The 27,464-nt window shown below is 32.1% G+C and overlaps 1 protein-coding gene across 1 annotated transcript in view; it reads left to right on the top strand.

Annotated features, from left to right (window-relative positions):
* lft (Limb expression 1 family member lowfat) overlaps positions 1-27,464 on the top strand; it is a 696,498-nt gene that overhangs the window by 261,953 nt on the left and 407,081 nt on the right. The window lies entirely within an intron of this gene.

Below are 27,464 nucleotides of genomic sequence, written 5' to 3'. Positions count from 1 at the left end.
TTTTAACTTGCCTCGAGTGGATCGGTTAGAATAATTTGACGAAACAAGTTTAATTCAGTGCGGAAAAATATGTGTATAATTTAATAGGCCATACAAGGAAGTCATGCCCTGACCACATCAGATTTTTTTTTATTCCTGCGATTTGAAAATTGTTGCTATTGCAAGGGACATCTTTAATTTATCTTCCATGTGGCATGCAAGTAAGCGGTTTTCACAGACTCTTGGCATTTGCTGTGACATGAGATTTTTAATTCGGTAAACAGTGCAAGTATGTTGTACTATTTAAAAATAGTAAATATAAATTCTTTTCTTTATAATTTAAATTTCTATTTTATTTTTATGTTTGATATAACGCAAATTACATTTAACTTATGATATGCCTAACTGATAATTATGAGTATTTTCCGCATAACTGATTAAAAAAATTTATAATACCTTATGTTATTTGACTCAGTACAGAATCACTTGATTTTATTTCTAGTAATCTGAGACTGGCCATAAATTATTTAATGAATTTTACTGACTAATAATAAGTGAGCTAAAGAATATATATTGAAGTATAAAGTAGCAACTCAAGCTTTTTTACCCCCTTTCTTTTTTCATGTAAGTTAAATGAAGCAATTCAATATGGACTTCACTTGAGACATATGCAATATTCCAGACGATTTTCAAGCTCTTCCGACGTGTTGCCCAGTATTTTAGGCTTTATCATTCTGATCATTTTCAAAATTTAAAAGTTCAAAACTGTCAAATAATGTAGTTGTGAAAACGTATTGTTTTACGAATTCTTATATAAAAATGTCTGAAATTGTTTTGGCAGGAGTTCGCCCTCACTAAGGAATTATTCTACATAATACCTTTAAGTTTCTCTGAGTGGAGAATTTGTAAAAGACGATGTTTCAGCTTGCTGACTTTGCAGACGGTGTTAAATTTATACAACGGATAAATAATAACGATGAAAATGTACCTAGACGCGAAAGATAAATGTCGGCTGAAAGAATTGTATGTGCAACTGAATTAACCCTGTTTGAGTTGATGTATAGTATGATTTAGAATGCCAATGGGTTTGTCTAGCTGACTTACTATTCGTTGTCGAAATTTGTTCAATAATTAATGACTACTAGCTAACATAATTTAAAATTCTACTAGTTAATATAATGAAAAATTTTATTAGTTAATATAATTTAAAATACAATTGTGGACGAACACCTTGCATCAGAAAAAAGTAGGTTTGCCAGCAAATTTTCCTAACGAAAAATGTCTTGGATTACGAAAGATATCTCGATGAGCAAGTAAGCCGGGAACTAATCTATTCCAAAATGCAGTGAAGAAAATGTTTTCAGAAGAACAAGACGTAAGAGAAGATGTTCCTAGTTATTTGATCTGAGAAATTAGTGCAAAATCGAATAAGGTGCAAAAGTTCATGGAATGTTATCACCGTGATAAAACGTTAATTAGCCGTAGTTTACGTATTTACAATGACACTAGCATGTCTTGCTTTAGAAATAGTTTAAAACACAGATAGAAACAAATCATGATGAAAAAAGTTTTAATGAAACGAAGGCTCGTCAATTCTCAAATAGAAGCGAGCTGTGTTAAGAGAAAAGAAAGGAAAAGGTGGGGGGGGGGGGAGAGAAAGAAAAAAAAAATCTTAGAAAGACAGCAGTGAGCTGATATTTTTACGGAATAGGATTTCCCTTTCAAAAAACATTAACATTTTGCACTTTTCGCTTCTTCGTTGTTTCCTATTTAAGACGTCAACTTTCCTTCCAGTGCCGCCCAGGCGGTAATACTGCTTAGTGACTGGTCGCATGGACCTGCGACCTAAGGTTCTACATCAATCAGATTTATATCCATGAGACGGAAAAGAATCTACCATCCACCGCCGGCGGCATTCACTGAATCAATGATAGTAATATTACAATGCTAAATTGACAATGTCATCTATACAATACGATAATTGTTACATAATAATCCGTATGAAAAATAAATATACAATCAATTAATTACTACATTGTCATGAATAGGATCTACGTATGTTGTGGAGAGTGGAACTTGTATATTAACCAGTTTCTAAACCTATGTCTTCTTCAATACGTCATAACTTCATATTCTTATCAGTTACACACTTAATGATGTGTGTCCGTACTATTGTTGCAGTTATCCACAGAGTAGGCCAGTCACATCAGTTCAGGCAGTTGATAGTTCCATAGCCCAAAGTATATGATGTTGTGTAGACTATTCTATGTTCATATAAACTAGATTCGTAATTTTAACAACAGTAACAGATTATAAATGTGTCATTCTTTAACTTAACAGACCCTTTAGAGTAACAGATTATAAATGTACACGACTCAAAATAATCTTGCATTGCGCGTAATTTTAAAGTAACAGATTATAAATGTGTCACCCTTCATGTATGCATGACTCAAAGTAATCTTGTACTGCTGTATGCAAGCTGTCCAAGAAAGTTAAAATAAAGCTTTATACTGATAGTCAATCAGTATTTAAAGCTTTACAAAAATTCAATATTTTGAATAACAATATAATACAATTAAGACATGCCATCCATAAATCTAAAACATTCCTCTTTTGGATCCGATATCATAGTGGAATAACAGGAAATGGAAAAGCGGACCAATTGACCCCCCCAAAAAAAAATGGAATTTTATTGGGTCCTTTTGGAAACCTTAAAGTCCCGATAAGTTTGATACTATTACAAATCAAACAACGGAACCTACGGATCTAGCAAGACCGTTGAAAACCAGACTTTCACTGGAAGATGCACCTCTATCTTGCTACATTTATGAAAAACATCTATGAAAATAAAAACTCGCTTTATCTTGATTATTATGTGTCTTATCTTATATGATTATATTACTTGTTTTGTATAAGCATAATTTATATTATTCATTTTGTACTTTTATTATTCAAATTCACTAATATGTTTATACTTTTGCATCGTATTGTTTTTCACAAATGTTGTACTTTTTTCTTAGCACTGTAAACGTTATTAATAAAGCAGTTGGTCATTAATAAAGTAGCACATCTATTTAGTCAGATTTGCTTATTCCAAATTAGTATGGCCAACATTAATGATGCTTATATATATATATATTTTTAACTTTTCTGTACCGCTTTCGCTTTAGCCCTTTCGATTATTTTTATTTCAAGTGCACATTCGTAGAATTTTATTTATTATAACATGAACGTGTTCTAAAAGCAAATGAAAGGTAGTTGACAAAGAGTAAATATTTCAAAAAAGTAGGAAGAATATAATATTACAAAAAATGAACATGGTTCAGCAATATGTTTGCTTTGTGAAGGTGTGATATTGAAAAAACGTAATGCTTATCGTCATTATTTCCTTGTCGGTCTTTTGTAAGGAGTGCAAAACTAACTTTCTACGAGAAATACTTACAGGAGTTGCAGCATTACGATGTGGAGGACAATTTCACAAGATACAGCAGTAAGAACAGGATCATATACAATTTGCTACATATTTTTTTTTTTTTTTTTTTTTTTTTTTTTTTTTAGAAACATATGAAACTATCTTCTGACTCTGAAAGTGTCAAAGAATCTTTCATCAGTGCTTCTGATGGGTTATTTTATATATTATTTTATAAATTTAGAAATCAAAATTCAAATGATTGCGCAAATTTAAAAAAAAAAATCTATTCTCAGAATTACTTAGGCGTACTGAAAGTATTGCAAAACGTATTTTTGATCACTCTTCAGAAGATTTAAAATGTTGCGCAAATTTTAATTTGACCTTTAACTCTAGCACCAGTATTTCATCAATACCACAGAATTCCGTTTTCGTTCGATACGGCAGCAATCAGAATTTAATTCAGGAATATATTTTGAAATTTCTTCGTATGAACATTCAAAACAAAGGCAATTATTTACTCGATATTGTTAGTATAGTTCTTGAAAAGAATTATATTGATATAAAGTAATTAGTTTGTGTGTGCTCAGTTGCATGTTCATCAATGACGGATTCTCAAAAGGGATTTTTTCCCTAATAAACACAAAACTATAATTAAAATAATTTGAAAGTTTTCAAATTTCAACGGCCTCCCTAAAGCGTTTGTTAAGATTTTTTACGCTCTCGGAGTCTAACCAATCTGTCATTGCATCCACTGTTGCTAACCACTTTTTAAAAAAAAGTCTTTTTAAGTTTATTATTAAGTATCGTTTTCTTCGTGCTTGCACCATATACAAATCAACGCAAAATCACAAAAATTTTAAATTTTGATCTTCTTCAAACAAAGACTTCGATGAATAGCAAGAAATTTCCGTGTTATATATCGATATTATGAAATATACATTGGGATTTAAAAAATGTAATAATATTTTCCAGTTATTTATTATATAGCATTATTTTTGTGATCAAATTTTTTGTAAATATTATTGAACTCGTAGATAAGCCGACGACTAAACTTCAGCTGGAAAACATTGCTAAAACTTGCACATGGAAATATATTGTGTATTTTGTGTGATTTTTTTTTTTGAGAAAGATCATTAATAATCCAATAGAGTGAACGATAGATGAGATTTATGTTTTCTTTAGTTCTAAAATGAAATTTTTTGAAGTCATATAAACAGTATCTTGATTAAAAAAATTCTGCCTTTTGACGTCTAGATGAGAAATGACCACCGAGTCTTGCTATTGAATGCAATAACCGTGCTTGCACTGCATGAGTTTCTCTGAAGCGACGCACTTGTGAGAGACGTTCTTCACTCCTCATCTATCTTTCCAGCCTTCCGGCGAGGGGGCGAGAAAAGAACACCTATTTACAAAGGATAAACACGAAAAAGAAGCTTACAAAGAAAAAGAAGAACCGAAGAGGCGGTAAAGCGTGATATCGTACCAGCCTCCGAATGTGTACGTTACGCGCAAATGGATCACGAAGTCCAGCAACTCCAAGAAGGTCAACAAATTGATGAGTTTACCGTGATTTCAACTTTTTCACCTTCACCCGCTACCGAAATCAGTCTTTTCTACAGCTCGGATACTGTTTACTCCAACTACTTAGCGGTAGTGACTTGTGTAAGTGGTGAAACTAAATGGACCGTAGTTACACATTTTGTGCTCATTTTTAATTTGGATGAGCTAAATTAATTTATCTGTTATCATGTGTAATTTGTTTTTCTCTTCGAAATCTTGATTGTATTTCTTTGAAAGCTTTATTCCTGTTGCGTTCGGTAGACCAAGGCTTAATTTCTAAATTTAGAAGTGTCGGAGCCCTATAGACTGTCAGGAAGGAATGAAAAAATTAATAAATAAATAACTAAAAATTAAAAAAATTAAAAATAAAAGAAATAATAAATAATAATAAAATCTGAAAGCTCTCAGATTTTATTATTATTTTTTATTTCTTTTACGCCCAAAGAAGCGCTTTTTTAACGTTTTGTGTGTTACCTTTATTTATCTTCTCACTTAAATCATATAACATTCAGTTTAACAGCAATATCACAAAATATTTAAAAACAGCATATTTTTAGAATTTCTGATAGAAAATCTCGCGCTCTGGAGATAAAAAAAAAAAAAAAAATTATTTTCCGTACATTGTTAACATCTCTTTGAAATCGTTGAGTTTGTTAAACAAAAATTCGTTAAAATTTTACAAAATACGAAATAGTTAATAAAACAAATTTAAAATTCGGCCTTCCATTTGCACAAGTTCCGGTGGAGAATTACGTTATTCAAAGTTTGATGGCTGTAGGTACCGTCGGTTTTTCCACAATGCGAGAAACATTCTTGGAGATTCTCCATCATTTAATTCCTTTAAATAATGTTACGTTTTTCTTTTATGACACAAGTTGTTACTTTATTTTCTTCCTTCACGTTCGTACGGGGTTCGTGCAGATTTGGAGTGAATAATGACGGCACTTGTTGATGAAGTATCGAAACACACTTTATTTAGCCAATATTAATCAGGACAACTCCAAAGTCACTTTTTACAGTCGTCGAAGATCTACTATAAACACGCTGGAACAACCAGCGACACAACCATTACACTGTCAGGCAATAACGGTAGAGACAGCTTCATTGCAAAGCACCAGAGTACAGCTTCCGACTTTGTTTGGTCGTTCTCGGAACTCCACGTATTGTCGAGACTCTCCACTTTACAACTCGCGATGCACTCGACGAGACACGAGCACAGCTCCCGACTCTTCGTTTCAGTCATTTTCGGAGCTCAACACGCTCTCTCGACGATGAACTAACCGCTATACACTAAGAGACTCCTTCGGTGCACTCGACGACCCACTCGACTCCGCACGGACTGACTAACTATCTCGCCCCTAGACGAGGCACACACTCACTCGCACTCTATGCAAGGCACACTCTTTACCAGACTGCAAACCAGCAGGGTTTATATAGCTTTCGGCTTGTGTTCGGGAACATTCGGGCTAAACCTATAAGAATTCGTTCCGGAAGGAACTCCATCCGTTCATGAAACATCGCCAATTTTGTCGTCAAATCGAGGATTTCTCGCCAAATGTGGCACCCCTGCCTTCCCTTGCCATAAAATGGCAAACCTAAACCCCTGCTTTGCGGGGGAACCATCTTACCGCGCCTGTGGCAACCCTGCCTTCCTTTGCCATTGTATGGCAACTCTAAAACTGTTTTGCAGGAAAGCCATCTTACCGCACCTGTACATTTCGTAACAATATAATACAGGGCGATAATTTTCGGTACCAACAATTTGAAAAATGAAACAACGCAAAATGGGGTTTCGAAACTAATAGCCCTTCTGGCTGCCGCCCCTTTGGACTAATAAAGAGATAGATTGAAATTTAATAAATTATTAAATTAATTATAAATAGTTAAATAAAAATAAATTGTCGGGCTTTGTCTTATTTGAGGCTCCTGCTGGAATTACAGTTCCACTCAGAAGCTAAGAAGTAGCTCAACCGATCTCTGTCTGAATTTAAGCCCTAATTATATATATAATATACTATATCAAGGGATGATAGATTAAAAAAAAAACCGTTCTTTTTTAGCACTGTAATGGAAAAAGATAAAACAATTAAAACTTCACAGAGGAGAATCGTAAAAATGCTATTAACAGCATGAGGGTCTGAAAGGAAATTTTAAAGGAAAAGTGTAACTTTGAAAATAAAAAGGAAAGGGTCCAAATCTTTCTGATCCCAGTTCCCTGCCGTTAGCTGAAGCCATTCCTCTAAGGGTGAATTAGAAACAGGCTGAATCGGTTTTAAGATTTGCTGGCTACGAATTAAAAGTAATTAATTGGAAGCTAATAAACATGTTGTATATATGATTTTAACTCTAGTATTTGACCAGTAAAATATAGCTTGACAAGAATTTTCATTTCTCAATTAAACGACTTTTATTATGTGCACAGATAAATTTACTTTATTCTAAAATGAAGAAAGACTTCTGTTTCCGTTCTGTTTTTTCCGAATTCCAGACGCTGTCTCTTAAAGTCTCCAGCGAAAACACTTTTAAGTGTCATTTATTTTTCAGTATTAAAGAAGAACGGTTCTTTTTAAACAGTAATGGATATTATACTTGTACCAATCTATCTAAATATTTGTGTTTATAGATAAAAGAAATTCCATATCGTACTGTGTAAGGAATTGGTCGCCCCCCATGTGTGCTCTCTTTGTACGACGTTCAACTAGCAAATGAAAGACCTAGCAAATGTGACTGAACGTTCATTTTCTCTACGGCTTGGGTAGTCTAAAAACTAACGCGTTAGCAAAAGTCTGCTCTTTGTGCCACACAGTATAGTAATAGTTTGAATATTTGCGAATCAAATAATAAATTAGAATCTAATAACCTGGCTCCTAATTTAAGCGGTCCCACCAGCTGTTAAAGACTGCTGAGTATTAGCAGTTTGTCAAAGAGTATAGATTAGGCATAGAAGTTGATTGCACGGTTTCGGGATTTTCCCCATGTGCAACGTGAATACAAACCACTTTTCCTTGGAAAAGTCCTCCATGGAGAAATTCGTCCTCTTAAGTAGATAGTTTCCAAGTCCTTTGCCATATTTAAATAATCAACCAATCTAATTTATGCGCGATTTCTTAACTCAGATTTTTAAACTAAGGAAACCAGAAATTCACTGAAAAACACGTGTAGTTATCCAATCGGAAGGAGTATGATAGATACAGAAAGCACCAATGGTTGAACTGCCAATACTTTGTTTCCGAACTTAGAGTGTTATTCGTTAGTTAAACTCACTTAATTTATACTTTTCGTTAGAGTTTGCTGAAGGAGTAGAAGTGCAAGTGTTAAAATTTTGATTGATATAAAATTAGCAATATATCCACCGAGAAGGATAACTTTTTAATTTTTGAAATTAATTTACAAGAAAAATTTTAATAAATTATAATATAACAAAAATGTAACCGAAATAATAAAATGGAAATAAATGTAACAATAATGATCATTGATTATATCACCAATGATTAGAATTCAGATCTTGACAAATCATAGTTTCCCTTTTAAAATTGTTTTTTAATAAATCCTGTGTTACCATAAAACAGTTTTACTTTTAAAAGTGTGTTTATTTTAAATCCTGTGTTACTACAAAATTTATTATGCTTTGTAAAATAGGGTCTTTGGTAATAATATTAGCGGCCCTTTCAAGTTTAAAGAACAATTTGTTTAAGAAATTTACTATGCAGTTAATGTCAAGAAATACCTTTGAACATAGAACATCTTCAGAATCATTTTTATTTGCTGCCTTTGCTATACACAGAAAAGAAGATAAAAATCTTATGTTATAGCGAATTTTACCGCACTAAACATTTCTGTAGTAGAAGAAAGCATGTTTCATTGTTTGACCCACTCAGAGGTATTGAATACACAAATGCACGATTTTGAAATATGCAAATAAATTTCTTTCCATATAAAATGAAGTTAAGTAAAATAGCAGACAATAAAACGGCGAAGTAAAAAAATTACTCTTATATATCAAAGAAAAAAAAATTAATATTCTATATGAATTAAATTTGATTAATATTCTTTATGAATTTAAAAATAGTTTTCATATGTTATTAATAAATATTTATAAAATATTATTCATAAAAATGAGAATAAAGAAATCCCATATGACAAATCCCCAGTAAATGTTTATTTGGAAAATTACGGTTCAAATTAGCTGTTCCAGTTCATTAAAGATTATAATAAACTGCTTAATCCCATTTGGCATTATTACGTTTATAACAAATATGCAACATTTCAAATTTCGCCAATATATAAATTCACGTATATCTTCTGAAATTTTAATTAAAAAACTCTTAATTGTTTTGCAGGTATGTTTAGAAATACATTTACTTTAAGGTGATGAAAAGTCTTTATAAGTTACAATTCAGAATTTTATTTCGAAAAAGCTATACACATTATTTAAAAATACAAATTTAAAAGGTAAATCAGAAAAAAGTGTAGGAATTTAATTTTGATGCAACTTAAATTTCGAATTAAGAAAAAAGAATTTAAGTAGGTTTAATTTAAAATCGATATTATTAAACTTATGCAAAATTCAATCAACACTGCAGGGTTAAAACTTGCTAATTTTAAAATAAAATAACTGCTGCTACTAGTTTTACCACACTTAGCCCTTTGCCATAATTTGAGGCGTAGAACCGAAATACTGAAAAAATGGGCATGTCATTTCAGAAAAAAAAATCGATTTTCTGTCAAAATGCGTATGATGGAACAACACTATATATAAATATAATATATATTCTAAGTCGCGCTTTCGAGTCAGGAAAAATGTAAGCTGAATTTCCTCAATCGGTCGAGTAGAGAGGGAGATGTAGAACTGTCCCCTCCCCTATTTTTTTAATGATTCGGTGTATATTTAAAATTCTGCACTGTAGATAAATGAGACAAGAACCTGCGATTCTTTACGCCTTAATTGCGCATCCGATTTTACTCCATTAAGACGATGCAATTCTTACAGAATCATTAGATTCTTACGAGTTTGCAAGCATGTGCACATTAAAGAACTCTTTTAAGTTGTACTCGTATATTTTTATTTCCTTGTGCTCTAATGTATTCTTGTAATAAAACTTGAACTGCACATACGTATTTTTACGAATTTTTGTAGACACGTTGTAAGGTCCCGCACTTGAAATCTAAGTTAATGTTGGAAGTGAGGAACCTAGGAACTGATAAGCGAATAATCGCTAGAGTTCGAAGACAGGAAGCAACAAGAGAGAAGGGTAAATAACCCTTTATTATTTCTATAAGATTTCACAAAACTCCGCCTGGGAGTGAACAAATAAAGTCCGCACTTTGGACTTGAACTTAAAAGACTAAGAATTAAACTAAAACTAAGATTAACTAACTAAGTATAGCCAAAGCTATCAAGGTACAATGAAAGTTGGCCCCTTAACCTATTTTACTACGAAGCTTAGCAAGGGCCTGAGTACGGCCGAGCGTAAAACAGCTTTGAAAGAGAGAGCGGCCAAAAAGGCAGACGCGCGTAATTCAGAAACTCTGTTTCTCTCTCTATCTCTGTAAGTAACTTCGTGGTTTAAATACCGCTCCTTCTCATTAAATATTCAGCAAATTCCAAAACTACGTTCTGGCCGGAAGTAGTAAGTTGAAGTTAAGAATTTGACAGGAAAGGAACTTTAACTTAAAATTTAACTGTTAATAAAATTAACATAATCCTTACAACGTAAATAATTTTAGTGAAGTTATGTGTATAATTGTAGTGTCTTTTGTATAATGTAACATGAAAAGTCTGAAGGGAAGAATCTCTACCGGAAAATAGGATTACAGGGAAATTCTATTTAGCATTGAGGCAATTGGCTATCTCGTTAATTTGGCGAGATATTGCCAAAATGGCAGTGGTTTAGGCGATAAATTTTTGTCGCCAAGTTTGGCGATATATTGGTCCAGTCCTTGCATAACTTTAATTGGTACTGTAATTGATTCTTGTGTATAACTGTAATATATGTGGCCCTTATATATAACTTTAACCGTATATGCTGGAGATTTCTCGGTGGTCGGTGGGAAACTATATAAAACCAGAGAGAGAGCATCAGTTCCCAGTTTTTAGTTAAGAGCTGACTTCGGAATATTGATAGATGGTGCGTACTTTGCTCTTTGGATGACCTTTGCATTTTGTGTTCTGCTTAATGTTGTTGATAGTTTGAAGTGGCAACAACTGGTTGTGCTCTGTGATACTGAGAAGAGCCGTACGAGGACGTTTGTGCGAAGTTACAGAACTATAAAGTGTTTCTTTTGGGAAAATAAATTTTATCAAACTATCATGGGTTATGTGTGCATTCAATCCATTACAATACCATACTTACGCAACAGTATATAGTACTTCCTCCTTTTTATGCTGTAGTATGGTACGGCATGCTTCCTGATTGGTCAGATATCCAACTCACTTGTCTTCTGCATGTTATCACACATTGCACTATCTATGTACAGTATAGTAGAGGACACGTTTAGTATGTTCGTCATGGCAAATTCAAAATGTCCTGTCCATACTCTCCTGGAAAACTCTTGAAGAATTACATTTTTCTACGGCTCCGAAATAAGGTTCCTATATTTCATTTCGATCTTTCGTAACAATATTTCAAAGCGTATCAAATATCAGCCTTCGGAGATTAAAAGGCTTGAACCCCGAAGACTGTCATAACAAAGAAAAACACTGCATTAACATAAATTATAGAAAAGACGTCCATGAAATGTAGTCTGTGCTGTTGGCATGAATAGGCAATGCACACCATCTCGTCTATTATGCATGTATGTATGAATTTAATAGGCATGCATCATTCATGCGCTTGTCAATGTTTGAATGCAGCTGAAGTTGAAAAATTCTTTTGTTCTTGTTCAGATGTTGAGCTGTAAATACCACTTATTTCTTTTTTGCATTCCTTTCCCCCCTTTTTTAATACTTCGTTTTATTTATAATTTAATCGATTCACTGCGTCCATTTTTTTAATGTTGAGCATGTCGTTTACATACGCATTGTTTTGATTAGATTAGTATGTTTCATAAAAATAAAAATTCGTTGACCTATAAATGTTTCTCCGTCTTTTCTTTTCTAACCATTATCAGATAATATAGCGAGGATATCTTGCAGGGTTCTATTTGTATAAAAGTTTAAATTAATGTCCTTCAGACTTTACTAGATTTATAAGCGAATTATCGCTCCGTCTGAATTAGTAATATAAAATCCTGAAAAGTTTAAAATAATACTTTTTTATTAAATACCTAAATTAAGCAGAAAGCACCACTTGTGCGTACAAATAACATCCGCCTTTTCCGGTTATTTAAAATAACATAAGTGGAAATTTAAATTCGAGGTAACGTAGTAGGAGGCTAATGTTATTTTCTGCGCTTTTTAACGTTGGCTAGTGAAATGGCTACAGCAGAGCTGGGCGATAGGACATAAATTTTTGGCGATGCTGCCAAAATCTCTAACTCTAAAACATTCAGAACAGTTGGACTAGCACCTAATTTGCATTCTAGTAAAGACTACGGAAAGGAGAAATTATAATAAAGGTTTTAAACTATATTAAATGGTTAATTATCACAAAATATTTTATAATCGTACTATTATAGATTACTTATGTTTCTGGATAGGGTAGAAAATTTTTGTTTTCTTTTTTCGTCCCATTTTACTACTATTGAAATTCCTATAAGGCAAAAAAGAAATCAATGAATCAATAGATCTAAGTAAGGTTTTCAGTAATTGAGATTTCAGAATAATAACATTTGTTTTACGAAATATTTTTCTTATTTATTTATTTCATTTTATCCCCTCATCAATGAATCTAACAGTTATATGTTTACAAAGGGATGTTACACAAATTGATGCTATAGAAAAATAGTCAAATGCATGTTTTCTTACATAATTTTTTTCTTCTAACGTAATGCTTCTAGTGAAATTTGATTTAGTGCATTTTCTTAATTTATCTATTTGATGAATTTTTTTAATTGGTGTGCACGGTTACGCTATTAAATCTAAAGTATCAACCAATCAAAAGTACCCGTGAAAGATTGCTGAGCGAATAGCGACCCATCTTAGATAGAAATGGCCACATTTAAACAAAATTTAAAAAAAATATTTATTAACACATCTACCCGACTGTTACACGTACTGAAATTAAGAGAAACAGAACTCCATTCATTTGCGAATAGAATAACAGCTTCTCAATGCGGATTCAAGGTAAATTGAATGTAGTTCATGATAAATACTCTCATAGAATCACAGCAAATAAGTCTCTGCCCAGCTAATGTAAACAGTAGCTAATATAAAAACTGCAGAAATATGAGCATGAATAAGCCCTCAGCCTAAACCGCCAAGCAGTCATCTCTGCGATAAACTTTGAAACGACCTTTTATTTATATTTTAAATTAATTTGGATTCTGATAAAAGTTGACAGAAGCATATATATATATATATATATATATGGCAAAATAATGTGATGATTGGTTAATTAAAATAAAACTTTACAAACACTAGTTATAACAACCTTTTTCTTCCCTCCTCATAATGAGAGGTCGCTCGCTATAAACTGATTTAATATATTCTCTCTATTTGGGGTCTTTTGCACATATCGTTGTAATGGAATAGCCGTTATAATGAGTGATCGTAAGTGTATAGTGTCGGTGCGGCATGGCGGCACTCTAAATATGCGGCGAGCCGAAAGTCCTCTCGTGTGGATTGGTGGGAGTGGAGAGGGGTAGGAGACCCTTGGATCCCCCACCGGGGCGCTCTCCCTCAAAACTAGGGGCGGAAAATAGAAGTCTAACCTCTCTTCGGAGTAAGCTCTGGCAACTATTGTTCCATGTAATATGGACACAACAACAGTAATTTATAATTGTTTAATCTTTTTGTGTTGAATATATATAGGCACTGGTTGATATAATTGTAATTCAATCAGAATGCACATTTAACTATATAGATTCAAAATTTTATTATAATTGTGATTTGACATTTAGTTAATTCTTTACATTTTACAAAAATTTCAAAATGAAACACGAAAATCTTTTAAATATGCGCAGTATTTATTTATCTTGTATACTATATAAAGTTGATTGGGAAGTAATCTAGATTGATGTAGACGACATCAAATAAAAAAAAATTGCTACAAAAATTCATTTGTTAATATAATATGTATGTATTTCTATGACCCCTGCCCATCTTTCAAGCAACTTTTCAGTTCTCATCTTTAACAATACTTTTGATTTTCCATCTTAAGTATGTATCTATTTGTTATATGCTCGACTTCCTGCTTACTGTGGCAATTTTTTCCAACATGAAACTTTGCAGTGACTTAACAGGTAATAACTGTAATATGCAATATGTAGACTTTTCAGGCGGATCAGTAAGAATTTCCCATTAAAATTTTGTCTAACCTAGACAGCCGCTCTAAAAGATATGCTCATAGCTAGAAAGCTAGTTAAAAAATGTTAATATATTTACGATTTCTTGATTGTAACTGTTGGTTTTTATAGCATAACTATTCATTCATCATAAGCAAAATAATGAATAATAATAATCATATTAATAATAAATTAATAAATAACAACAATGATAATAAGTTAATGAAAAAAATAAAATAAAAATTTTGACAATTTAGTTGATTTTAGCAAAAATATTTTTTTTCAAATCAGACCTAGGACAAATAGCAATAATAAAACGACAATATTAAATAAAACTAAATAAAAATCTGAAAGCTTTCAGATTTTACATTACGCCCAAAAAGGCGCTTTTTTACCGTTTTGTGTGTTATCTTTATTTATTAAATATCATGTTCTTCGCACAACCATAAAATTCAGTTCAACAGCAATATCGCAAAATAATTTTTAAATGAGCATATCTTTAGATTTTCCGATGCACAGTCTCTCGCGCTGGAGATAATTTTTTTTTTCTCCCCGTATAGTGTTGCCATTGCTCGCTTTTAAATCGCTGAGTTTGTTACTCAAAAATTTGTTAAAGTGTTACAAAATATGAAATCGATAATAAAACATATTCCAAATTAGGGCTTCCAGATGCCTATGTTCGGTAGAGGATTACGTTATTCAAAATTTGATGGCTCTAGGTACCATTGTTTTATCACAATGCGAGAAACATAGATGATACATTTATGCAGATTGTTCATTATTTAATTTATTTAAATATAACACAGAGCGATAATATATGGTGGCAACGATTTGAAAAGTGATAAGCCTTTTTAAGTTTTCGACGCAAAATTAATGCCGAAACGAAATTAATAGCCCTTCTGGGCTAGCGAAGAGTGGTAATTTTTATTACTTAGTGTAGTGGCACTGAATAAATTTTTTTTCCGTTACTGCTGTCGGATTAACCATTATTTTGGTTAGATGTGGAAGTCGTCCACGGAATTATCCAAATTAATCGGGCGTCTTACTGTATTCCGATATTTTAATCATTAATATTTTTTAATGCTTTTCCCCGTTAAAAATAAACATACAAGATAGAAAATTTAACACGATACTGTTTAATATTTGCGAAAAAACGTTTAATATCTGCGTTTATGCGCAATTAAGGGGAATTTGCTTAAATTTTCACTAAAAATATACGTATATGCGAAGTAAAAAAATTTGGAGATATTCGTATATGCGATAAATATATGTGAGTTTTCACCAAAAATATGCGTAATTCCTGGAAATATACGAAAATTTTAAGTAAAAACGTATGATAAAGCGCGACAATTCATATGTATGTACCTAAATTTTATGTTTAACTTATGTATTATTGTAACATAATTATTCTATTGTGGCGCAAATTATAATTAAAGAAGAGAAAGTACTAGAGCCGCGAAATAAAAATTCCTTGTTAAAGTTTACTTCGCTAGTTTAATATTTAGTGAAAACTACTAAGATATACAGAAATGAATATACTCCAAAACTAACTTCTGGCTTTGCGTAAAAAACTAAACTGTAACTGTCAGGCGACTAGATTTTGTTTTTCATACGAAGAATTATTCCTAAATTCCATGTATTTTTTTTACATGGAATATCTTTTGGTATACTCTTTTGGTATATGAAGTAGCTATATCCTGCTGAAGAAGCGCATCGGGGCTCATACTAACTATCATAAGCAGAGGAAAGACTTATAGACTGAAAAAAAATGTGTGTAGGACGTCTGTTACAATGTTCTAGTCTCATATAGTTTAATTTAAAAGTTCAAAGACTCTTTTTCTTTTGTTTAATGCTCAACAGTTTTCATGAAACTCTGCACTACACACCCATGTCATCACTGACATTTGATCTGTTTTAATATTAATACAAAATACGTTTTGATATTCAAGTCAGTGCAAAAACGAGGGTACGCAGTTATATGTTACTTAGAGGCATTCTGAGAGTAAGCAAAATCTCTTTTTTTAAATAGAGTGATTGATCAACGGAATAGCTGTCACTCACTATATTATGATAGCTTTGACAACCTCGTAGTGAAAACTATCATAATGCTGTGAGTGTTTCAAAAAAACGTTTGAGTAGACATTAAACGATTGAACGCGAGTGGGATAAATTTCGAAGTTTATTTGAGAATGTAAGGCTGGTCGTGTTAGGCAGTTACATCTGTATTCAGCTGCCTTAGTAACTTACATTGACTGTAGGTGTAATATGCAGGATAGCATGCCATCTAATGGGAGTACACTTCACGATTACCAGAAAGTCTGTAGCAAAATTAATTACAGGAATGATGTTGTTGATTATATGAAAAGCAAACGTATAGATGAAAAATGATTATATTTGCATTTTCAATAATATTTAGGAAATTAAAAGCTAGACAGAACAAGAAAACTTTAATTTGGCATAGAAGGCGGGACACAGGTCCCTCTCCTACAGGAGCAAAACACTTATTCAGTATCTGCGCCAAACAAAGGTTGCTCTCTTTTCGTAATTTCAAATGCAATTGCTGTTTCTAAAATAAGAATAGAAGTTCACGTCTCGCCTTGAGAGGGGATTTTGTATTGTAAATTAATTTAAAATTCATTTGCTTCATTATTTGGGGGGTGAGAAAAGAAATACTTTTTTCTTCTGCAGTATGTTAGAAATCAACAGAACCATCAAGCAGCTAGACTGGCTGAACCAAAAGTGTAGTCTCTTTCAGAAAGAAGGCTATTTAAGAAGGGAAATAAAGCTCATTGTATATTTACTTTATTATATTCTTTTAATTGTGCAAAAAGAATGTGTAGCATTTCCAAGCATGATTTTTATTTTTATTTATTTATTTTTTAATTAATTAATTAATTAATTTATTTATTTTTATTTATTTATTTATTTATTTATTTTTTGTAGTTAGATTTAAAACGTTTTGTAATAGGTTTGTAAGTAGTAAGTTATTTAATCTTTATAATAGCTTTAGTGACAAAACTCTGGTGTTCTAAATGCAGAGTCATTAGTGATGCGCGTAAACGGTTAAAAGCATTTCATATTTTCGTCATGGAAATTTTTCATTTGATACAATGTTATTTGCATTTTGAATGTTATCATTTAGTACAGCGAATTATTTGCACTCTTTTGCAATCCTTGCTTGTGATTATTGGGAATTATAGCTTATGATTATTGGGAATTATTGCTTATGATTATTGGGAATTATTGCTTGTGATTATTGTATTAAACTAGGAGTGAAGATGAAATAATAACGTCGTTTTTCCAATGGATTACAATATTCCACCTCAGCAAAATGTGTTAGGAATTTTCTAATTTTCTTATGTGTTAAGAAATTTATTTCGCCTTTGAAAAGGCCTCGCCACCAGGAGCAGAGTTTTCGACTACTTAAGTACTGGGAGTTCGAGCCGGTTCCGATTCCAGGCAAACTGGCTGGCTGCATGGCTGGATTTCTTGGTTTTTCCCACGCGTAACGTGAATACAAGACATTACCTTAAGATAGTGTCCAAGGAGGCACCCCTGCTCTTAGGCTGATAACCCTCGTGTACTTTGCCGTATTTTATTTAATAACCGTAACCATTCTTGGCAGGCGTCGCACACTTTCAACCCGTCCGCTTTTTAAATATCGCGCAGCGCCCGCTCTATAGCACGGATAATCTATTTATTCTCTGTTGTTCTGATAGATTCCTCGCAGTGGCTCCTTGATTTTGGAAAAGAGATCATAGTCACACGGTTTCACATCTGGTCAGTATTGTGGAGGTTTCAGTATATCTCATCGTGGAAAAGCCGTGGCAGCGCTGGCATTCTGACAACGTACATTATCATGGCGGAATGATGGGATTTTTCACCAACACGTGACATTACTTTTCACATGAGTGCTAGACGTGGATGATGTGTTAAGGAATGAATCCTCAATAATGACAGTGGGCGATGTCATAATGTGAGCATTCTGACGGATCTCTTGTAAGCGATTGGAGGTGTTGAGGAATTTGCAGATTACCGGATATGAGTCCGCGTGATCATAATGCAAAATGAAAGAATCACTGCGAAGGATTCGTTATAACATGGCAGTAGATCCATTGTGGTTGCTTCAATGGTTTGGCAGAAAGTAAAAAGCATGGGTGGCTATTATAGTTTGAAGGATTGTGTTTATACCTATGGTAATAAAAGTTTTTCGGATGATGTGTCGCCACTGCGTTTCATCCAACGCCTGTAGCTGAACGTGTAAATGTTCGAATCCGTGATAATCTTTTATTTAGTATTAATGACTCCAGTTATGGTTCGCCTATTGGTTTTGTAATGTTCAATATAAAAGGACGTGTTAAACATAATCATACACATGAAGAAAGCAGAAGTCTCAATTTCTCGCTTTAGGAAGACTTTCAAATTTTGACTTTATTCTCACTATTCAATTCGCAGCCTCTTTTGTTATTCCAAAATTTTCTGAAAACTTTTAAGTAGATTTGTATTTCATTATGTATGGCTTAGTATTTCATTGTTTTCACTAAGAGGATTTTTCCGTCTAAAATTGTTTAAAAGAAAGGGAAAAAAACTTGATTGCCCTGAAAGAGAAGCAAAGACGTTACATCAGTGAGATACTGTGGCGTATTACTACAATGCATGCGAAAGCAGGTTGTCTAAAAACAGAAAACAATGATCAAATAAGCATCAAGTGCGGACAGATGTTATCTAGCTCAGAGCTTTTCAAAGTGTGGATCGCTTCTCCATGTATCTTATTAGCTTATAATTTGGTCAATTTTTGTGTTGTACAGTTAATTTATAGGAAATTGTTGGTAAGTTCTATACCTTAAATCTTACTATTACTAATTTCCCTATAACCTTGTTTCTGTGTTTATCAAAGGGAGGGCAATGTAGTCAGCTGAGGAGCTGTATTCAATCTAATCGTTTGCGCAGTTGGATATGTATCAGAAATTGCAGCTAGCACAATGACTATGTTTTTGCTCATTGCATGATGCTTTGAGAAGCACTCTTAGCCAAAAAATAATCAACATATTTAAATGATATATTTTGCGCTGCTATTAAATCACTAATTTCATGAAAAACGGAGACCTTAACGATCGTCTATTTTCAAATCTTTACAGAATTGTGAGTTCCGAATACCCAACCTTATTGCTACGTGCAGAAATGTAGTATCTATTGAGAGCTGTCTTAAAATGAATATTTTGATAAATGAAATTGCAAAATGAGAGGAAGAAGTTTAATTACCTAATATAAAGAATAATTACACTGTTTGAACATTGAATAAACTACATCGGTAATTAACATATATATAAATTCCATAACTATCACTAACTATAATAGCTAGATCTAGCTACTTCTGTTTAGGTCTGCATCTGCTATTCATCGCTATCACTGGTGTGCCTAAAATAATAGTTTCTGCATTTTCCCGGGTTTTGTGAATGAAGAAGGAAAAAATTCTCTTTCTCAGAATTACTGCAAGACAAAATAGTCACCTTCATTTTTATTTCTTAAAATTTATTCAAAAATATAAAGAGAGTGTTACGGTATACGTAAAAAACCCAGCCTACTGAATTATATAGGGATATGTAACCAAAAATAAATAAATAGAAATCGCTTTTTACTAGAGTTTGTGTTTAGCGTTTACCAACCTAATATTTACTTAAAAAAGAAAAGAAAAGAAAAAATAAGAAGGGGGAAAAAGAAACTTATCAAAATCCACTTTGTTTGCAAAACTTGCCTCAGTTCTTGGAAAACAAATGCAGTGTGGTACCGGTTTGTACCCTCCAGCGACGCACTCTTCAACATCAAGATGGGATAATGATCAAACGGGACTTTCCCTCTTGGCCCACGAGTGACTGTCTTCACTCTTGTGTCAATATGTAGTTGACCCACCGGTTCCGAGAACCTAAGAATAAAAAATATAAATAAGCAGCAATAAAAAAAAGTGGGGATCAAAAGAGTACAACCCAGAGGAGTGACGTCTCCTCCCATGGCCTTTAACAAGGATTTCTCCACCCCCGATGTCCATCAAGGGCCTAGCTCTGCCAAGAAACGGACCAGACCGATTTCCTGCCCCCTTCCTTCGACTTTCATCCCCTCTCCCATTCCTCATCAGACGGGTTCCGTTTACCAAGTTCATCGACTTGCCCAGACTTGACACTTGGGAGAGAGTGTGATGTCTGTCCCTTTCACGAGCCCGTCCCCACAAGAATGAGGTAAAGTGTTGGAGGGATCCAAATGGGTCTGATTAATACGCTTTGCCAAATCCAACTTGGGCGACAAATTTAGGAGCTGCTAATTTCTTCTGACGTCACACGTTTTAAAATCCTTTTTCCATAACGAGTTTCTGTTTGATATGTAGACAGAGAAAAAGATAAATTAACTGTTAGAAGGAGTAGAGGTAGCTCTTTGTTTAGAAATGTGTAACTGAACAAAATATAGTATTCAGTTAAAGGACTTCAGTTTGACAGTTAAAAACTAAAGTAACACTTGTAAATAAATGAAATTTGGCATTGAAAAAGGAAAGTGACATTAGTTAACAAATGAAGAAGTTCAATGTAATAATTAACACAAATAATAAAAAAATTATCACTGACTGCAATTTCCTTGGAACTCAGTCCAACTTTAACAAAGCATTGCTGTTACAACGAATGTTCTCGCAGATTTGTACTAATTATTACGTTAAACGTTTTCATTAATTTACTATTAAAACTGCGCAAGGTTATAAGATTTTATTTTAACTAACCAGTTATCTTATGGTTTTTTTCTTTCCTAGGCTTCTTTCAACAACTTACACCAGAATACAAATTAATTAGTTAGACGTCGCTAAGGTTTAAGTTAAGACATATATTATGAAATATATTCGATTAACTTGAATTTGTATTAAGAAGCTGTTATTTTACCTTTAAGATGTTTTGCTTGTGTTAATTTCAATTTGCGTTAAGAGTCAGGTCGACATGTTAAATAAATATATTTATTTGGCTTCTATTTTAGTTGTGCTAGCCAGACGGGAAGAAGGATCGGAGAATTCGTTTCACGGTTACTTTGGTGAGGTGGAACTTAAGATTTAATAATATAGATTTTGTTTTTTCAAGTTAAGTAACATTATTCGCTTGCCGAACAGCAGTATCTTACGAATGCTGCATCTTGATGCATAAAAAGAATATTATTACATGATATAAAACTAAGTGTAAAAAATCTGATGTAAACACCACATGACTTCCTTGTACGGCCTATTAAATTATGCACATTTTTTGCTGCATTTCATTTAAACTTATTTTCCCGAATTTCATAATAGATATATTTCTTATTCAATCAATTCAGTTCTGACTTTGAAGGAAAAAATACGTAAAAACTCAAAATATCTTCATTGAAATTATGAGATACAGAAAAACACTCTATTAAAACATCAAATAGAGTTAAAAAATGTTAAAAAAAACAATTTTTAGAATTAAAATTGTTGCAAAGAAAAAAATACATACAAACTCAAAACATCTTCAGTAAGAATTATATAATACAGATAAACCTAAAACACCATATAAAGTTAAAAAGAAACCGTTCAAAAATATTTACAATTAAAATTAGAGTTTAAATTAATTGAAATTAGGCAGCAAGATAAATTTTTCGGCGCACAAAACGTTTGGCTTCATTCGGCAAAAAGATATTGATGTTGGTGCAGAAAATTGACTATGCTATTGAAATTGACTATGCTAAATTGACTATGCACACTATGCTACCAAGTTTCAAAGGGAGGCGTCGTCAGGCTTAGAGGACCATAATGCTTTTGTTGTCGTATTTGCTACAACTTATAACTTGACTAGGGCACTTTTTATCATTAATTAATTTTAAGCTTCATTTTTGTTACAATTTCCTCGTTTACCTGTATAAACTTTAATTCACATTTTCATTTATATATTATTTTTATATCTTAGTTTTTTTAGAGTTTGCTTTTCTCTATTAAAATCAAGCTTATAGAATTTTCTCTTTTCATTTTTCCCTTTTGTTTTCAATGACAGATGGGTTAATTAATAATGTAACAATGTTTTTCGCTAATTTTTTTATTAGCAAGTATCCTTTCCTCCCAGCGTACATCTCAATCAATAGCTTGTCTTTCAGTATCGAAAGTATTAGCAGTTGTATTTAAATATGATGTGTTCTGGTTTTTCTTACAAATAATATTTATGCTTTTTAAATCTTATTTTTACTTCCTTATACGAAGTAAAGGAAATGTTGTAATTGCGAAAAATTTCGGGTATCGTATTTCAACGAAAATATCCATTTTGACCGCTACCGAGTACAATTTAACGATGTTTTTGCGCATCATCTGTACATAAGGACAGAATAAAGGACTCTTTTCCCCAAAACGGATTGCAAAATGGATTCAGAAGATATTGTTTTCTTGACGTCTGTACGTAGGTATGTGTGTATCTCTCATAACTCAAAAACGAGAAGCCTCAGAATGTTGAAATTTTGTATATTGGACTGCTGTAACATGTAGTTTTGCATCTGCCTTTTTGGTTGTAATTGACCGCGCAAAAAGCATATATACAGATAGTGTTCACACATTTTTGTAACGATTTTGCAAAGATTTATATATAAACAAACCTTAGAATTTTATTTTCTAATATCTTCAGTCTCATAGCTCTTTTGTTGAACTATCATATTACATATTGATTTCCAAGATAAAATTCCTTTTTTTAAAACATCAAGGTTGATTTTATTCCACTCCTCCTTCACTATCTTCCAGAGTCCATCCAATGTTTTGGAACGCCTCTTATAAAGGTATTGATTTAAAGTCCAAATGCATAGTAATCCTGAAGAGACACATCATGGTCTTGGGTGAGATCCACATAAAGGGAATAGCTTCAATTCTGGTTTCATTTCTCTTTTCTTTTTTTTTCAAAAAATAGACCAGTAGATTTAGAGGTATAGCTTGGAGCTTTATCCTGATGGAACTTAACACAGTGAAGATTATTTGGATGAAGATATAGAATTTCTTCTTTAAAAATAGGTGTTAAAAATATTTCTGATAGTAATCCGAATTAATTTTGTTCTACTTTCATTACAGTTTTCCGTTGTGAGAGAATCCAGTATTAACCATAAAACCTTTAGAAAAACTTTCCTTGTTTTCTCTGAACCAACATACTAGGTCTTTTCCTCCTCTTTTTCAGTAGTAAATGAATCTTTTCCTATTGCAATTACATAAATATATCCAAGTATCATCAAATGTAACCATATATTTCTATTTTTCACCTGCCAAAATTTTTCATACAGCAATTTGCACATAGTCTTATCCTGAGAAACATGCTTCGGCGTTAGGCGATGATCATCATGTGTTTTTGTTTTGATTAGCTTTAAATCAGATTTTATAATTTTGTTCACAGTTCCTGCAGAGATGTTTAAAGATTTTGCAAAGCCGTTTGGGTTTCTTGATTTTCCTTTAAAACATGAGATGCGACTTTAGATTTAATAAGAATTGCACGTACCTTTGTTTGTACCATTTTTCACTTTTTTCCTAGTCAGATGTAAACTTTGACGTTTCTTTCCTTTCATATTAATTATGTCACTTATTTTACGTGTAGAAATATTAAAGCCATGCTTTTCACATCTTTTTTTAGTAATTGAATTAGTCTATTTCTCTTCTCACAACGCACAAATATAGTCTTCGATCCATTACCTATTTTTCAGTGACATTTTAAAGAAAAGAATATTTTTAATGCTGCAGACGATAAATAAACCTTGTTTCTAATTCGACTCCAGTCACGTTTATATTTTAAAATTAATATTTAAATTCATGGAAAAAAATCAAAATCAATACAAAACTGTTTGTTTCTTTTTTCGGTTTTTGATCTCAAATAAATCAGGAGAACGAAATAAGTTTTCGAAGCATATTAATCAACTTTTATGAAGCTTTAATTTATTTTTCCCTGATGAGTTCTGAATTGGAGTTTTAATAAAGAGAGATTAATTTTTATATTTTTAATATCTTGTATATATTTTCCCTTTTGCATTTTTAGTTTTCGAGTTTGTACTACTATGATCATTTTTATTTTGAATTGTTTAGATATTGTGTTAAACCTCTTATACAAGGATGCAATTATTAATATTGTTGAGGAATTGCCTTGATTTGACTCCAATGTACTTTTAACTTTAGATGCTTTAAGTTTATTTTACTTCAATCCTGCAACTATAGCGCAGGACGGGTATAAAAATTTTGTTTTGAATTTTTGCTTCTTATATTAAGTTACTTTGTGTAACCCACTCTGTTACTCGGCACGGTGAACATATATGTATATATATCCACTCTTTTACCTGGCACGGTGAGCTCATTTTTTTTTTTTTTTTAAATTCTTATATGTTGGTAAATTGACTATTTTTTGCTTTAAAAATGATTGAATTATGTTGTTCTTATGTTCCGGCTAAGATTTTTATGCCTTTAATTAATTTGCATGCAATAGTTGTAAAATTATTAATAATTTAAAAGTTGTTTAAGTGCGGTGAAGCCTAACTTAGCAGCCATATTTGTTTACATTTGAAACTTAGCAGCATAGTGAATTAAGTCAGTTTCTGCGCCTTCAGTGTTTTTTTGCCGACTGGAATCAAAAGTGAACTTTCAGTTCCATGCACTGAAAAATCTGCCTCCTTGCCCGCTGGCCGAATTGCTTGTTTTTGCGTAGAAATTCTAATTATAAATATTGTTTTTTAAATTGTATTTGGTGTTTTATGAAATTTTACGGCTTTATGTTGGTGACAAGAAAATATTCTGTTTAAAATTTTGCCGATTGTAGTAGAGAAGAGTGTAAATTCCCATATATTATTTTCAGAATATTAGGAATAATTGCTATTAATATACGCTATCTACATTAAAGTAATGTTTGAACATCGCTTTAAATTTGAATTATCATTTTTATCTTATTCTTGAAAGTTTAGTGATAGAAACTCCCAAGAGAATTAAATATAGTTTCGAAACTCGTTTCGTAAATGTCCATCTCGCGTGGTATTCTTATCGATTTGCTGCCTCAAGTAATACTAATTTCTTAAATATGAAGTATCCCAGATTTATATAATTATAATTAGCTACTTATTATGTAAAGGCAAATATTTAAAATAAAAAAATCTGCAAACTAAAAAGAAACCGGTTTCTCGTAGTATAAAACAAAACTACCAGCTTGCATTGAGACAAAAACGAGCGGCAGTAGCAAACTTAAGTACTTACGTCCCACATAGCACAAAAACATCCTTGGGATATCCCAAGGATGTTGCTCGCGGGATATGCGCACATCCTCAGGACATCCCGCGAACCTCCTAAACACCTCCTCCCGAGTGCTTAATGTCACATCCCGGGATATCCTCAGGACATCCTAACCAAGTCCCATCGACAGCGTGCGGGATGTTATTAGGATATGAACTCCTACTTACATCCTCAGGACATCCCACAAACCTCCTAAGCACATCCCATTATATCCTAAAAACATCCTATCTATGGGATGTTATTAGGATTTAAAGTCCTACTTACTACATCCTCAGGACATCCCGTAATATCCCAATTTCCTCCTAAACTCATCCTCCTGAGCGCTTAATGTCACATCCCAGTATATCCTTAGGACATCCTATCTACGTCCCACCGACAGCGTATGGGATGTTATCAGGATTTGAAACACTAGTTACAATATCCCTTTAACCTCTTAAATACATATTCTCAACTGCTTAGTGTCACATCCCAGTATATATACAGAGGAAAATTCCAGTGAAAGTAGTATGTGAAGGTGTGATGATCTAAAACCTACTTTTTTTTACACAGATAGTCTCAAATCGTTCTCCTATGGTTACTATGGAAAAATCAGAAATGTTGAAAATATTTATACAACTTATTTTGTTTTTAAATCTGAATTTGTGAATATATTAAAACTGAGCAAGGAAATTAAAATGAATTATTAATACAAAATATTAAAACTGAAAATTTTGCTTTTATTTTTAAAATATTAAAAATCTTTTGATCATTTTTAAACATCCAATAGCCCCCAATTTGAATTATTCATAATTAAATTATTTTACAAAATCAGTTTCTAATTTCAGTTAATTTGTATTAAAAATTGAATAATAAAATTACCCATTTAATAATCTTTACATAAATGAATCATCTTTCTTTAAAACATGTAAGGAATTTATAGTGTTTTGATGACACTGTTGGGAAATTGTTAAAAGGAATAAATTGTATTTTTAAAACTAAATCAATTCCTAGCCTCAGAATAAATAAATATGTTTTCGTAACATGAGAATGCTGCAGGCTTTTTTATATATTTAATATTTAGTTGTAAAAATTTGACATTATGTTAACAATTCTTTATATCATTCAAAAGGTAACTCAAGAAGCTCTTCTAAAATTCTATCTTTCTGCTCACACAATTAAAAAAAAAAAAATCTGAAAGGCCTCAGATTTTAGCAGTCACTCAAAGAGGCTAAAAGTTTATGAATGCATAGATTATCAATACAGATGAGGCAGTGGAAATAGCAAAACATTTTATAAGATACTGACACCAGAAAGTTATATATCTTCTATATATTTGAAAAGTGAAGAAATATATCATGTAATTATGTAGAAATATTAAAATGTTTTCAATTAGATATATCATGAATTAAATGCATTTTAAATCAATCAGATTAAAAATTAAAAAAAGCATTGTTAAGAACTGTGTGTAATGCTTTTAATTAGCTTGGCTTGTTAGTCAATAATATATTAGATTTTAAATATGTTAAATTTTGCCAAATGGCAAGACTTGAATGAAAAGCGAAACAAGTTAACGACTGACGATATGAAGTCACATTTCAAAACTAATAGCCCTTTTAGATTTAAAAAAAAAAAAAAAAAAAAAAAAAAAAAATAGTTCTGAAAATAATTTGCAATGGTTCATTAGTATTATTTTACACAAAATTCAGTAAAATGAAATTTACCCGTTGAAATCAGCACCAAATTAAACTTTGTAAATTCTAGCGCATGTTAAAGGTTGTCTCATCCAGAATTTTATTACATTCATTTCAGAGCAAAATAAAACAGTAATTGCCATTTATATGACAATCAATATCAAAAATTTAAATCTGCATTTTACGCAAC

This window comes from Stegodyphus dumicola, chromosome 2 (genome assembly GCF_044657685.1).
Source record: "Stegodyphus dumicola isolate Sdum_Otavi_A_Nest chromosome 2, ASM4465768v1".
Taxonomy (NCBI): Eukaryota; Metazoa; Arthropoda; class Arachnida; order Araneae; family Eresidae; genus Stegodyphus; species Stegodyphus dumicola.
This window is presented reverse-complemented; position numbering and strand designations above follow the sequence as displayed.